This window comes from Corvus moneduloides, chromosome 3 (genome assembly GCF_009650955.1).
Source record: "Corvus moneduloides isolate bCorMon1 chromosome 3, bCorMon1.pri, whole genome shotgun sequence".
Classification (NCBI taxonomy): domain Eukaryota; kingdom Metazoa; phylum Chordata; class Aves; order Passeriformes; family Corvidae; genus Corvus; species Corvus moneduloides.
Genome location: NC_045478.1, coordinates 94,537,605 through 94,553,896, shown reverse-complemented (window position 1 = coordinate 94,553,896; position 16,292 = coordinate 94,537,605). Strand labels below are relative to the sequence as shown.

Sequence of the window (16,292 nt, the reverse complement as noted above, 5' to 3'; positions counted from 1 at the left end):
CAGCTACAGAATTTTTGGCAGTGGTCAGGCCTATGAATTTCAATAATCATATTTAGCAGTTTTAGTTAAAAAAATTTAGGTACCCTCAAAATTTTACCTGCCAGAAAATCAAAATTTAAAAATCTTAAAAAGCAAAAAAAAAAGTCCTGTAATTTATTTCAACTAGTACAAAATTCAGAAGCATATTTTACCTACATCTGGTACAATATCATCATTCTTCACATTTTTATACCTTGACATTTGATCCAGCCTTACCACTGCAACAGGAACCTTAAAGTCCCATGTTTGCACAATACAAACCAGATAAGCATTTTCCAAAGTGCCATTTAACTCAAGGGCAAAACACCCTTTAATCCAACTTCATTCTGACCTCTGCTCAAGCGCTGGAACACAACTGTTATTAATGCCTTTCAGCAAGTTTTCCTTGTAAAGCAACACAAAACTGGGGGACAATTTTCAGCACTGCAGTGGAAAGAGCATTACTGAGGCCCATACCAAAAAGCACCATTGCCTCACTTGCAAAGCACCTTCTTGGAGCCACCATCTTGGTCAGTAACAGGTCAGCACTTCCATGCTGTTCCACTCACTAAAATTCCATTATGTGACTGGCTGGAACACACATCTACCACAGAAAAACACAAATCTCCAAAGAACACAACAAATATTACCCACCTTATCAGCTTCCCAGATGCCTTTTCACTGTCAGTTCTGAGACACTCCCAAGCTCATCCAGCCACTCTGCTTCTCCGTGTTCCGTTGCTCTTTATACCTGAACAGTTGTTATCACAGTGCTGAACTGATTACTTATTTATTCCCATTACTTCAGAAGCATGAAAATTATATTTCCATTTTTATATCCTACTTTAATGTGTGAATGGGAGATACAAAAAATATTAAACACCAAGATTTCCAAAGTTAGGCAACATCCAAGCTAGAGGGATCCCTGATCCACTCTTTTGCAGGCACTGGGACACTTCATGCTTCTTTTCAGCTAATCCAACTAGGTGGGTATTCCAGGCAAGTGATCAGTTTTTAAACACTCTAACCAGCTTCTTTATAGGTATCCACTGAATCACTGCAACTAAGAAGGAAAAGACCAATATACATGGTCTGTCACCTGAGGTCAGCATTGCTCCTACTGAGTAACACCACTGTAAACATCCCTCTCAGTCTGGAACACTCAGCATATACCATGAAAGTTCTGGATCCTACCCAGAAGCCCAGGTAAAAGGAAAACCTCATTTGGAAGGTCCTTTCTGCTAGTATTTCCCCTACCACCCCAAGTGGCTACAGGCAGGGTCTCAAAATATCTCAACATTTGTGTTGTTACATTAAGATTATGGCAAGAGTAATGCTTGCTTTATGAAGTTAATTGTACTTCCTGACATCCAATACTGGTGACCTATCTGACTCTCCATATCTGCATAAGAATAGGAGATGAGCTCCTTAGTAATTCTCCATGAACAGCCAAGCCATGGTCAGAAGCCAAAAGGGAGTTACACAGCCGAAAATAAAAGCCAATACAAAAAAAGCACATGTGAGATAATATCAAACATGGGGTATCACAAAGGAAAAAAACCCCAAAAAATCATATTTTCACTGCGAGGTGGGGCTAAATTATTACCAGCTCCTCTTCTCATAGTGAATACAAGAAACTAACTGTAGAAGAATCTTATAGCTACTATAGATATACACTGTTTGCTTACAAAAAATAATTTTTTAATTAGAACCCACAAAAGTACTTCTTGTTTAATTTCAAATTGCCAGACAGCTGTCTGCTAAATTTTCCTCCTGAGCGGCCTGTGCTGGGGTGTGCAAACACCTACATTTAATGACTAAGAAAAACAGCCCTTCTGTGATTCACTGTGGAGGGGGAGGCAGGGAAGAGGATGAAAAAGAAACAAGTCTAAATGCCACTGATGATGGCAGATAACTAATACAGAAAAAAAGCTTGGAGACAGTCCCTGAAGTGAGGCAGGAAGACTCAAGAAACAGGCAAACACTGTTAAGCTCCACATGGGACATCTACAACACTGACTGCATGACAAGGCACTCAATAAGCTACTGCCAGCTCCATGGTCTGCTTTTGTGGGGATACAGTCCCCCGTATCTCCTGCCTCAAGTGTTGAGGGAACTGGGAACACCGCTATTCACCCTCCCACAGCATGCTGGGATCAAGCCAGTGTGAAGTCGGCCACTTATCTCCTACTATATTTTCCAGAAAGACTGGCCTCAGTGGGAAAACTGCGTTTAACTCATCCTTCTCTGTCAGCTCCAGTTAACCATACTCCAAGACAGTTGGTTTCTTCTACCCTGAGGAAAGAAATGATAGTCCCTTCCAAATCCAGAACAATCGCATAGCTCTAGAAGAGCCAATTACAAAGCTGAAAAATTAAGAGTAACCTATTTATACCAGTCAGGTCATTTTCCCTTCCCATGACTGTGTTCAGTTTCGCTGAACAGATGTTTACAGTGCTTGGTGTTTCCTTATCAGCTGAAGGAAGTAAACATGCAGTATCCAGAGCTGTGCACAAGTTATCCAGCCAATCTGCTCAGGATTTCACCAGCTTGCAAATTGTCATATTGAACTTCAACAAGCTCTGTTCTAGCAGCGCTTCTCACATCTGAGGCCAGTAAACTTCTGGCCAGTAAACATCAGCTAACACACTTTTTCTTATTTTACATACACTGTCAGCAACCTTTTAATTTACAACAATGCTGTTCTTTAAGAAAAACAGTTCTTACTCATCTCAACAACATTTTACTTCCATAGCAGGCAACATGAGCCAGGCCCAGGAAACTTTGGCCTTGCCCACATACTCAAGCTTCCGACTGCTGTTTCACTTCAAATCTGTCTATGTATGATCTTCTGCTTCTGTGAGATAGGCTGAAACCCTAATGCTGAACCTTCTTCACACTAGACCCTTGATCCTCTGTTCAAGGGAATCAAAACTCGCCTGTTTGTCCATGTCCCAAATGGCAGCGTGAAGCATCATTGCTTGAAACACTCTAAGCCACCATTAAAGCCTGGCTTCTCCACAAAACTCAGCAGTTATAGCAGGTTCTTCAAAAGTACTTCCCAGGTAAAAATTCAAGAAATTCACAGAGCTGTTATGCTGTCCAGAGAAGAAGAGCTGAAACTATTTAAGTCACTGTTATTGTAGATAAATGTATCTGCTAGGTCCACTCTCCAAATAGTTTGGCATCAGTTTTGTTGCCAGTTACTTTGTTACCACCACCACCACTTCTATCCTCTGCATGCCATGGAGAGCTCCACATCACAGTTTGGATGGCTGCAAATAGTACACTTCTCCCTGCCTGTCAGCTACTCATTAAAATAAGGCTACTGTAGTTTGGGGTCAGGCCATGCCAGAAATAAAGACTGGCTGAGTAGCTCTCACCCTTAACTGCAGAGAATCTTAATATGTGTATGCACAAAACATACAGCAAGGAAGAAATCATTTCTCTGGTCTCTCTACCCAAATAAGTCTAGGCTGCACACAGAATATAAGTAGATTGAGGTTTTAAAGACCTTATTAAGGAGCAATCCAAATCTCATTTGGAGACTGCTGTTCTCTTCAATCTCCCTATTCATGCAAAGGCACAACCCATTAAAAATAAATTTCTTCTTATGTGAATTCCATTGGCATAAGCAACTGCTTGCAGAAAGAGAAGTTTAATAACAGGTTAAAAGTAATTAGATTTAAAAATTCTCACTCCCCACCACCATTCTCCCAACCTCCCCCCCCAAAAAACCCTGCACTAGCACACACCTCTTTTAAAACTCCATCAATAGAGCAACAATTTTCAGATTCAGAAATAACTCTAATAGATTTTTCTACCTGAAGGCACAGGATTAAAAAAAAAACCAAAAAAACCAACCAACAAGCCAACAACCCAAAACACACCACCATCACAAATACACTAGGAAATTAATTTCATTTCAGTAACTGCAAAAAGCCCTATCCAGCTGAAAAGCGGACAGAAACTTTTGAACCTCTTTTCCAGTTAATCCAAAGCAACACATTCCTTACAAAAGGGGGATCCCTCTATGCAGGAAGCTCCTCAAACTTTGCTCTACAGCCTCTGCATTTCTATCACAAATAAACCAGCAAGAATAACAGAATTTTGCATTTTAGCTTCTTCTTAAGTCTAACAATACCAGCCAAACCAGCATTTATAACTTGAAGCACCTGGGGCGGGACAAAAAGAGCACTATACAAATCCCACATGACAAGTGAATTTCAGACCATTGTTAGTAGCAGCAGAATGGCCCACTTCAATAATTATATTAAGGCTCTCAACAGGCTGATTTTGCTTGTCATTTTAAAATACCTCCACTGCATGCTACAATAACATTCTAAGGAAAAAAAAATCAAAACGTGAGCATACAGTCAGCAACAAGGGGGAAAGATGCTATGCAGACCAATGGGAGGGGCTTGTAGGGAAATCTTTCTGTCTCCAGGTTTTTATCCTGGAGAGGTAGGTCAGCTGAGTTGTATTTCAAAATATAAATCCAACTTACTGTAATCCTCTTGAGGTTAAAACCTTGGAGAACTCCCAGACACTTTTGTTCAGAGAAGTTAGTGCAGATTTCCAAGGACTGCACAAGGCCAGTCAGGCTTGCCTGAGGAAGGAGTTGCAGACACAATTTAGAAGACTTCAGCACTAACTGGAAAATTACAACTACAAAGAAACAGACATACAAGGTACACACATACACCAAAACAGTCCTCAAAGCTAATCAGAGAGGAAAAGGTGTAAGAAGCAGTAAGAACACCACCTACTGCTTTTACTTACAGAAGTACCATCAAAAAGGCAAAGCATTTCTGCCTCTAGAAAGCGCATTCTATCCCATGCCTGCTCCTATAACTAGTGGTCCCTCTGAGAAAAAGGAACAACCTGTGTTATGCAGCACCGTGTAAATGAATCAGAAGAGGTCTGCCCAAGAACGGGAGGACACAAACGCTTTTCATGCATTTTCTTTAATCAGTTTATCTCAAACCACCTATGAAGACAGACATTATTCAAAATCAGGGGTTACTGCTTCTGATGCAGCAACAAATGGCTACATCATGTGCAGTTACTCCTTTTCTACAGTCCACCAAACCAGCCCCACAGTAACACTTCCATCCTGGTTCATTAAACGGGATGTCTTCACTCCCAAAGTGATATGGAAGACACACATTTCTTCTGCATGGCTACAGCCACAGCAGAGTTTATCACACCAAAACATTCATTTTGGAGGCTTGGAGGCACAAGCGGAATTGAGAGCAAAGCATTGTTTGTTGCTTGGTGACTTACTACCACCCCAAATCACTGCTTTTCGGCCCAGAAACGCGACCGAGATGAAAATACACCTTATGTACTTCAAAGAACTATTCTCTCCCTGGCGACACCCTGTTTATTTCAGGTATATTGACAGCGTTCAAGAGGAAGGGCTAACCGAGCTAAACATCACCCTCCTCGCCAGGGAAGCACACCAGCTCCCTGGCAGAACCACGGGAATGAGCCACCTCTCAGACGCCTTCCTACCCCTTCCAGCCGTCCCGCCCCAGCCCAGCCGGGGGTGCCCACCCGCATCCGCGGTCCCGCTCAGCCCCCGCAGGCGTCGGGCACCTCTCTCCCCGGCCAGAGGGGGTGGGAATGGGGGCGGGGAAAGAACAGGCTCGTTTCCTTCTGAACAACCGGGACAAGAGCGAACCCCGCGCTTGCCGGGCGCCGCGGCGTGGCTCGGAGGGCGTCGCTGCCCGCCCCGCCTCACCCCCAGCCCGGTCCCGGCGAGGGGCGGGCGGCTCCCCCAGTCGTTACCCGCTGCTGCCGCCGGCTGCCGCGTTTGAAAGGGCCGCCAGCGCGGCCATGGCGGACTCCCCCGCCCGACGCGCCGCGGGGAGGAGCAGGAAGCGGCAGCTGCGCCGCGCCGCAGGAAGCGCGGCCGGGCCGGTGAGGCGATGGCACCGCCCCGGCACCGCCCCTGGCACCGCCCCCGGTACCGCCCCTGGCACCGCCCCCGGTACCGCCCCGGCACCGCCCCCGGTATCGCCCCTCGCACCGCCCCTCGCACCGCCCCTGGTACCGCCCCTGGTGCCGCCCCCGCCGCCCCAGGAGGGCGGGCTGAAGCTGTGAGGGGTGAGGGGTTGCGGGCTGCGGGCCAGCGGCCCGGAGGCTGCCCCCAGGGCGAGAGCATCAGCTGCCGTTCACGTAAACCAAGGACAAGGGGCGGCCATGCAGAAATGTTCCGGTTCGCTTCTGGGTTGATGGGAATTGGAAAAGTGTTAGCTAAGAAGCAGGGTTTTTTCACAGGGGTCTTGGGAAGCAGAAGTCATCTTTGTGTGAAGCTGAGATACTGCGTCAAAGGTGACTACAGAGGATGCAGAAATAAATACACGCCCTTTCAGCCCCCAGAGCGGATAGGAGCATGTAGGTCCCAGCATACATAGGATGCTCGTGTTCCTTTACGCATGCTCACTAAAATTTGCATCGTTTTTCCTTACAAGCATTTCCCCTCTAGTACTGGAAAAAGTATCCAGCTGTTAGGTGCCTGCCTTAAAATTCCATCTAAAGTTATGTTTCCCCGCAGTCTCTACACCTATTCCTTTTTCATCCATATCTTCGAAGTTAGCATTCAGCAAGGATCCTGTGAAGATCACATCTCGTGCAAAAGTTTAATGGGTGCTAGCTTCTGCAGCCATCATCAGAAGCGTGGAGCAAGCACGCTGCTACATTACAGCCGCCTTTCGAGCTTCCATTACCCTAAAAGGTCTTCTGCTTTGTATCATAAATATTTGTAACTTGTGGTCATAACTGCGAGCCAGCTGTCCTCCAGCCTTGGAACAGCAACATCTTAAATGTAACTAAGGTGCTATAAACTTAAATAATTCATAATTTTTCATCTTGACTTTATAATAAATGTGTGTTTATCAGTCTGGAATGGGTTTAAACACAATAATGTTCAATGCAGTCTCTCTCTTTCCATGGAGTTTACCTGACTTCTTTGGCTTTCAGAGGCCTGGAGAGAGACTTACGCACATACATGTCTTTATGCATGGGGGTTGTATTTCTGGTGCCAAATCTTCAGCTGATATAAACTGTCACAGCTCTGTTGATTTAAATAGGGCGTGTGATTTACACAAGTTGAGGATCTGACTCACAGCCCTCAACAGGATTGTTCACATATTTAAAGGTAATTGAGTGTGCAAGTGTTTGCAGGCTCAGAGCTGATTCACTTGGAGTTTAGCCCTCGTAAGAGCTGAGCAAAGGGTAGTTTAGTGTAATACTAGGAAGCATAAAATTATGTTAGATCATCAGTTTTTCAGATGAAACATTGTCATTTATAATAGGAAAGGTTCTGATTCTTTATATTTCAGATCAGATTCTACTCTTATGCCAAAACAACCTTTAAATAAATTTAGGAACTCAGTGCACTATATAAGTAAGGACAAAAGATTGAGACTATAAATACCTTAAAAGTCATATTTAAAGACTTGGTCTGATTAAATTTTGTAATACTTAGAGTGCAACTTTGTTCAGAATATAAAAATACTGCCTGTGTCATCTGATTCCTTTGATGCACTGCATTAAAATTCCTATGTCTAAGTACATATCATGCAGTCAACTTTACTTCTCTTCTATTAATAGTTTGAAATTAGGTCACTGTTCTTGTAAGAATAGGCTAAGCCTGTACAACTGATTTAAAAGAAATTACCTATATATAAATATTTGGGTTCCTTTCTCATGCTCGCCTACAGTGACACCGTTTCTTATCTATAATCAGTAAGTTTTCTGTCTGTTCTGGCATATGTATTCTGGCAGGTTTTTGTAGGTTTGTTTATAGTGACCCCTGCTGCAAAAGATTAAGACTGGCATTTCTCTAAGCCTTTAAAAAGACATTTACCCAATTATTTCTGAGGCAGCACAAAAGAACCAACTAGACGTAAATTCAAATGTATAAAATTTGAAACTCCCTAATCTGGATAATTTTCAGTAAAATTAGTTGAATCATACGACAGCTTTTCCTCTCTCATGTGTAGCATTTACTTTCTAATGCAATGCAATATAGTTGCAAAGTAAAATAGCTTCTCATTTCCTAGAGGTAAGGCTTGTTCTCTGTGTTACTGTTCTTTGATAAGGGCTAGACTTGACACCAATAAATCAATGTCTCAACTGCTACATGTAAATGTTTTCAGAGCTCCACTCAGGAAAGCACATGCTTATGTTTATCTCTGTTCAGGATAGCAAACTAGTAAAAAAGCAGATTAAAGCATAGGACTAAGTTTAAACAGAGATTACCCCTCTTGTTTCAGAAGGACTTAAGTGTCAGCCTATTCCAGTATTGCCCTCAATAAAATGTTTTCTCAAACTTGGCTTGAAAAGCTTCAGCAAAAGGTATGTGTATGAGTTCGTCTACAAGAAGAAATAATCCATGTATGCTCTGTGCCGGGCAAAAGCTGTGCAGCCATAGCTAGTGCAGCACCTAACCTCAAAACTAACAGGCCCTGCTAACAGAGCTGCAGCTTCACGTTGCTTCAGCTTCCTAGCGCTCTGCAAGCTGCACAAAATAAGCACATGCTTGCAAAAGACACTCGAGGTATAGCTGTGGTAAAACCTCTCATCCATATGTATTAGTATAAATGTTATTTTACGAATATGTGTGCTTGATATGTTTTTTTAAAGCTGTGTTTAAAGAGTATTATATATGCTGCAAAACCAAGCAAAAAGCCATTCTTAGAGCTCCTTGTGTAATCTTTATACTGCCCTTTGTGCAAATATTTACTGATTAATGGAGACATCCCATGGAAAATTGTGAGACCAGCATAGTGAAATAACCACAAGGAGGCAGAATTAAAATCTGATGAGCAACCTGGATTGTCTCTTTCCCCACTGAGTCCTTCGAGTTGCATTCTCAGCAGCATTCTTGTATTACTGAGTGCAATTTTCTACATCTGATAGATAGGTAAAAGTTAAATTGAGTTGTCCCATATCCTATATTATACCTATATATATCCAGTGAGGATTGAAACCTGTGTCTTTTCCACAGTAGCCACAGTTCAATATAAAACCAGTCAAACATGTCATTTTAATGTAGGGTGATGGATTATGGGTCCTATCAGTGGACAGTGGGAAGAAACTCAGCATCTTTTTCTCTTTTTCTGGGATTTGGAAATTTGATGCTGCCTGAAATGTCAGGAAGGGAGATGAACCAGTGGGGCAATCTGCTGGGTCTTACTCTCTCCTCCTTGATAACTGGAGGAAATCCAGACATTCACAGTGTTCCCAAAATTTTGCCATTGGGGCAGATGCTGGATTACTTATGGTATGAGAGTGCAGTCTGGTTCTTGGCTATGTTGCAGTGACATGCTGAGGGTCATACGGTCTGTACTCAGGTTTCATACAGAATGTAATCCATACTTCTGTTTCCTACCTCAGTGCTTTGCCAGCTTGTTAGTTAGCTTCTTCTGCAGCCATTACTGCTGCTTTGGTGGTGGTGTGAGCTGAACCATGAGATCCTCATGTGTTTTTATCATCTTGGCAGACTGACAAAAGTTTCCTTAGGAGTGCGGCTGGGAGAAGAGAGTCAGTGATTTTTAACAGTCCATTTCTCAACAAAAAGTGACAACGTGTAATGACATAAAGGTATATGTACACAGAGGAGGCCAGAGAGGCAGGAGAACTCTGCCAGTGCACTTAGCTTGTCAGACACCGGAAGGCCCCAGTCCAGAAGCAAGATAACTACATGAACCTGAGCTAATGAGCACTGCTGAGAGGCAGGGTATGTTATTTTGGGCATGGTGCCATATTAGCATGACTCTACATCTTCCAGACAGAGGCTTGCAAAGTCTGGTCAGCTCAGCATGTGAGCGGAGTTTGCTTGTGTCTGCCTGCACCTGTCTGCATGGCCTTGCAGAAGAAAAAGCAGCAATTCCCCAATTAATTAGGAAAGACTTTTTGCAAACAATACAGATATAAGAGTACCTGCCAAAAAAAACCCAAAAAACCACAAAAACTAAAACCAAAAAAACCCCCGTGCTTCAACTGTTGACTCAACTGTCCATCTTGCTGATATACTCTCAGAGCACTTTTGTAGCACCCATTGTTTTTGTTTTCTTATTTCTTCCTATTTTATATTTATATTGAAAGGTGTCTATGAAAGAAACTATCTCACTGTCTCTGTACAAAAATACAGTGTGATGGCACCCTCATCTGTGCCTCTGACTCCTAAGTACTTGTGTGCGCAGCAGTGATATGGGTGACCTGTATTAAGTCACAATTTGTTTTGTTTTGATTTGATTTGATTTGGGACTAATATAAATGACAATCAGCAGAAGCACAGATCTGCCAGGAAATAGTTTGCACTGTACTCATATTTTCTACTTGTCAGGTGGACAAAGCACCAATATTTTTTATTCTGTGTGGTAGGGAATGCTTGTAAATGGAAACTCCATGTCACTGTTACCTTCTTCACTGCTGAAAGTTCATAGCTTTGGTCACATAGTTAGACCCTGCCTTAAGCCTATGCCCTGCCTTTCTAGCAAACAAATGTGACCTTCACTGTTGCAGACTGTGAGTGCCCCACAGTACAGTATTTATCATGGTGTTGTCTCTAAATGAGGGTCCTCTACACTCAGAACCTAAGTTCTACTTTGAAGAAGATCCTGCAATCAACATTTTTAGTCCCAAACCTACTGAATCTACTGGTCATTGCTGTGCAATTGCTCTGTGGGTGTTTACAGCAGCTCTGGTTTGTGTGTGGATGATGCAGGTTCCATATCATGCAGAGTCCCTATGCATTTATAGGATGATATTGTCAGAGTGTATTTGAAGAGTTTCTAAATTCCTCCAGAAAGCCCTGGTATTTATCCTCACAGCCTTCTTGTTTCCCTGTTGTGAAGGACAAAGGCACAGACAAATTACATACCTTGTGCAAACGTAGAGAACTGTACCAGCACCTTCAAAATCCATTGGTATTCCATACATGAACTGTTAACTCTACAGGTGCAGAAAGGAAGATAGTGTAATTCTTCTTCTGACTGATCCAGCAACTCTTTTGCAGGATTACTCCTGAAGTTCTGTTACATGCTCATATGTCCAGTCTATATACACAAGAGAATGGAAAAAGAATTAAGTCTTGGAAGGAAGCTACGGGGTGCAAAGGATGTTTGGACTGAAGTGTAGGCTATTGTTCCTAGGTTACTGCATACATTTATTTCAAAGAGAAGGTCTCTTCAGAATCAGAAGCAAAGGTGGTTTAGGGATTGCCAGAAGGAATTCTACTTCTGTAGAGATCAGTTCTGATTTCTGTAAATAAGCATGCTCAGGATGATAGTAAATTTTCTTCTGGGCTGCGAGAGTTTTCTGGAAAAAGTCACATTTGGGAGAATCAGAACTAAAATTCTTCACTCAAAGTTAGACCACTGAACTATCAAAACCCATTATTTCAGTACTATTATCCATATAAAAGGATTTTTCCTCTTTATTTTGCCCTGTACATATATATACCTATCAGTTTTCTCTTTGTGGGACTACGATATCTCAAAGGCAAATCAGAGTCTCCAGTTTCCTCTTCTGACTCTGCAGAAGCATCATCCAGGTCAGGACCTTCAATAGTCACAAGGCCACATGTCTTGTTACAGAGGGACTGAATCCACCACTTTTGAAAAGAGGAGATGATGTTGGCAAGTGGAGGAGCTTCAAAACATGTCCATTATTCCCATCTGTTCAAATAGCAACTCACATGCTTACAAATTGATCATATGCTTTCAGCAAGCTGCGAAAAGGGCTTCATTCTAGGGAACATAAATCTGAATCTCAGACTCAATTTTCTCCTCTGCTACAGATGTCCTGCATGACCTTCAACAAGTGACTCTTCCTGTGCCTCGGTTCCTCATTGTTAAAATGGGCTACTAATAATGCTTCCTAAAACGATGTGTGAGGATAAACAATGACTGTGATATGCTCAGGCATTTGCAAGTAAAGGAGATGGATAAGCATGTCAGATTTTACCGGGAAATTTCTGCCAGAAAAATGTTGACCAGTTCCAGTGAGTGCACGGACAGTGACAGCGTCTGCTGTTTGCCCTGTTCACTGCAGGTCTGTTACTGGCACAACAGCTTATACAGGCATACATAAACATTTCTAACCAAGCAACCTGTGGATCATTTTGAATCAAGAAAATTTATAGGTAGTCAAAATGTAGTTATAGTACTAGATACCCTGAGACAGATTATCATTTGGAGACCTTCTTTCATTCTCAGTCAACGCTTCCTCTCTTTTCCCATCCTCAAAAGCAAACTGATGCTTTAAAAGCCAAAAGAGGGCTTTTATGTGTGCGGTCAAATCCACACAACTGTAAAGATGAAAACAAGAGTCACTTAAGACCTTTATCACCTGCCTGAAATTCCACTGTATTCAGCAGAGCTGCAGCTGGAGATGGATTAGTCTGATCCTAAATGAGAAAAAGATGCAGTTCCTGGCTGCAGGGAGAGATGCAATTTCCCCTTAGATCCTGCCTTTCTGCCTTCTCCAGGAGAAGTTAGAGTTTGCTCTTGGTTTGTGTCGGTGTTTTCACTAGCATGGCAGCCTGCAGTTTTGTTAAAAATACTCAGAAAATGACTCTGTTAGCAATCCTAGGGACCATTCTTTTAAACAACTGCCATCAGTCTTGCAGACTCAGTCTCAATATCTGCTCAGTTTGAAGTGTGCACAGTATTTTGTAACGGGGCCAAAATTTTGGAAGTAACATAAACATATGTTATGTGTCAGCTTTGCTGAATTTAAACCAATGCTGCTAGGTTCAAGAAACTGTGACATGGCAACCTCAGATTTAATAGTACTAGAAGGCCTAAAAATGATTGCTTGTATTTGTCTCGGTTATCCTGCCGCATTGCAGGTCATTCATTCTCTGACAAGAAGTTCCAAAAATTCCAGTGAATGGAGAATGTTGACACATAAAACTCAGTTGCTATTTCTGTAAAATAACTATTACAGTAGCTAACTATATATAGCCAGAAGTAATTGCTTCTGTAAATAAAATACCAGTGAGCACATTACAAGATTAAAGAGAAACTTTGAGCTTCCAACACAGTTATTTGCCGACTCCCACCCTTATACACACGATGACTTTGCAGTCATAGCTCTGCTATGCCACAAGACTTAATTTAGGATATGTGTGGCATATTATACTTCCTCGCACTCCTAAATAAAGTGCTCTTCCATTAAAGCTGCTTAGTTCTCATTTTAGCTGGCCACTTCACCCTTCATTAATGAAGAAAAGTACAGTCATTTCACCAAATATACTGCCATGCAATTATTTGTTAATCTTATGTTATAGTTAGGATTAATACAGGTATAATAGAGGCTTCAGGTTCTCCTGGGCATTTGGATGAATTTTTAGACAATATTAATTTGAAGCTCTCAGTCTTTAAAAATCGTCTCATTCAAATGGCAGTTATAGGTAGTAAAAGTGAGATAAATTGATGGAAGATCAGATCAGAAGTGATATCTCTTAATAAATGTGTCATCAATCTTTGAGAGGGAAGGTGATATTAAATAGCTTGAATACCATGCTGCTCTAGGAAGAGACACCAGTTAAATACTTTGAAGGTAGGCTTACAGTGATCTCTGTCCTTCAGTGAAGAGTTATTGCCCATAAACTGTGGGAGTTTTGCTTACTACTGCTGGTAAAACTAGAAAGCCTGCTGCTCATGATGCCATGATGATTTTTTGCCTTTTCTTTTATATCCCTGTTAAACCTTTTTACAACCTCTGTATTCTTAGTGCTTTTTGCCTAAATTCTTGAACTTGTTTGTTCAGCTAAGAGACGAAACATTTTAGAAGCTTCGTAGCTAGGGATCAGTGTGCCCCAGACCCCAAGGTCCTGTCCAGAACACATTCTGTAAACTAAGCTAGAACTATCCAGGGGAAGGCTCCTTGGGGAGGGGGGCTCACTTGAGCCTCTCATTGGGGAATTTTTGATAGATCAGTAATTACTAAGACCTATAATGTTATACCCGATCTTTTGGGAGTGTGCATTGTGGTGTGCAGGGAGGTGCAGTCGAACTGGGCATGTACACGTAAGGATCCTTAAAATAAATACCAAGGTAAAATCCCTTTTCCCTTCGAACCATGTTTGACTCTGTATTTTAAGACCAAGAAAAAGTATCACTCATCCTTTGTACCTTTTTTGGTAGGGATTTAACAATTTCACAAGTGAGAAGTATAGAGGGCACCTACATAAGAGTTTCAGTCTCTTATTTTTTCTTTCCTAATCTGACTTTTTTTTTATTTAGGCGAAGCTGGTTTTGCACTATCAGCTGCCTTTGGACCTATCAGGAGACCAGTATCTATCCCTATGAAATACCTTTTGCCGATTTGGTCCTTATTGTCATTTCTATACTGTCATAAGATCTGGGAGCTGCTGCAAGGGAGCAGGATCCCACCAAGCTATAGATAGGAGAAAAGCAGACCAGTATGGTGTGTATTTGTAGGTGTCACAGTAAAGGAGAGCTTTGAGCATGAAGCCCAATGGGCAGATGGGCAAATCCCTTCAGGGAGCTACTAGTCATAAGGACTAAATAGGAAAACCATTTCTGTACTTGAATTAAAACTTAAGAAAGGAGTTTTCCTGCTTCTAAGAGCAGAGAAAGGTGTTGACATCTTGTTAGGAAGGAGCCATTGTAGGCAGTGTGGGGATGGGCTGCGTAGGAGCCTGAAAGTGAAAATCAACAGCATGAGTTTATGCAAACAGGGATAAATTAGAGTAACCAGTATGTTGTTTTAGGCAAAAACCTACACAAATCCTTACAAGATTCTGAATGAACAGGAGCAGTGCTGGAATATATCTGTCATAACTGAAAAAGCAGGCTGCTGCTCCATTGTAACTTGTACAGGCTGTGATTGAAGATTTCACTGCCAAAAAGATCCACAAGACAAACTCTGAAGATAATTCAGGGTAGAAGTTGACACCTATGTTATTAGACCTGACAGTTGTGTGACAAGAAAGCAGATAACAAGAAAGAATCATTATGGGAAACAAAATTGTATTAACTTGTTTGTTTTGTCTCTCTGTATTTTAATACGTTTGCAGCAATTCAGCATTAGCTCCCACAAAAATGCAGATATTTGTGTTCTCAACTTGTTGTCAAACAAAATAACATCAAGCAACAACCCATACTTCAGCAGTATTGCTCCTGTAACAACAGAAATGGATGTTGTTGATGGGCAATAACCCCGTGTCACTGAAGTATCCCAGTGGTAAGTACACACGACACCAAAGAGCACTCCCACTACTCCCCCTTTGTGTACCTAAGTGGATCTCTTCTACCCGGTTTGAGAAACGCTTTCCTGTAAGGTATCTGTGAAAAAAAATGAGCTGGGAAGTTGAAAGAAATAGAAAGATGCAGTTCCCAGTGCTTTGCCCATTAAAGGAGGTACTGAGTAAGTTTCATGTGGAGTTTGGAAGGACCTTCCAGAGAATTAAATAAATTTTTATTTGCCCTCCTAAGAAAGCTTTGGACTGCTGTCTGATGAAGTGGGATAGGAGCAGGTATGTTGAACAGCTGTTTGAAGGACAAATCTAGAGAACATTCCTACCCAGGACAATTCCCAGGAACGTTTACTTTAATCGTGCAGTGTAAATGAATCCACTATTTCCCATCTATTGAGGATGGAGCATTTGTGCCTTTCAACTGCAGTAATTGCACCCTTCCAGCGCAGTAACTTGCTGCTGCTTTGTGTGCCCTACCTTCAGCTGAAGCTGCCTAAACTCACTTATGTCAAATGGAGAACGAGTTCAGAAAAGGTTATATGCACATGTCCTTTTTTAATCTGAAGCACTTTGCTGCAGTTACAGACACATTTTTAATGTGCCCATATGCTTCACTACAAAGCTTCCTGGCTTCTGAACAGCTGTGATAACACTATAGGTTGCCTCCTGAGGTAAATAAGCACTCACCTGCAAAGCTAGGAGAAAAAGCCTCATAAAGGGTATTTCAGACAGCTTGCAATAAATATGTTATCATTCACTTCATGCAATCCACTAATAATCAAGAAAGAGAAGAAAACCATCCGCATTTTATTTTCTACATGGTGATGCACTGTCCTTATGGGAAGAGGCGAGTGGAAACATGTCACAGCTTGCCAACTTCAAACACCTTTGTGAATGCTGTCTCTCATCAGTGGACCTGTATTCCCAAAGTACAGAGTATTAGGTTTCAGTGAAATACCTGAACTATTCCATTAACGACCTGATGGATGAGGTAAGATTCAGTAGTTTTTACTCAAAGCCAGACTCAAAA

The 16,292-nt window shown here is 41.9% G+C and overlaps 1 protein-coding gene across 4 annotated transcripts in view; it reads right to left on the bottom strand.

Annotated features, from left to right (window-relative positions):
• The window catches only part of SRBD1 (S1 RNA binding domain 1), a 126,636-nt gene extending 120,703 nt beyond the window's left edge, over positions 1 to 5,933 (bottom strand). The window contains exons 1-3 of one of the 4 annotated variants that reach the window (XM_032102811.1): positions 5,765 to 5,933; positions 4,526 to 4,627; positions 673 to 769 (exon numbers count right to left, since the gene is read on the bottom strand). The gene's annotated coding sequence lies outside the window, so the exon portion shown is untranslated. The remainder of the gene's footprint in view (positions 1 to 672; positions 770 to 4,525; positions 4,628 to 5,764) is intronic. The other 3 variants (XM_032102810.1, XM_032102813.1, XM_032102812.1) reach the window with 3 other exon arrangements.
• Positions 5,934 to 16,292: the final 10,359 nt, after the last annotated feature.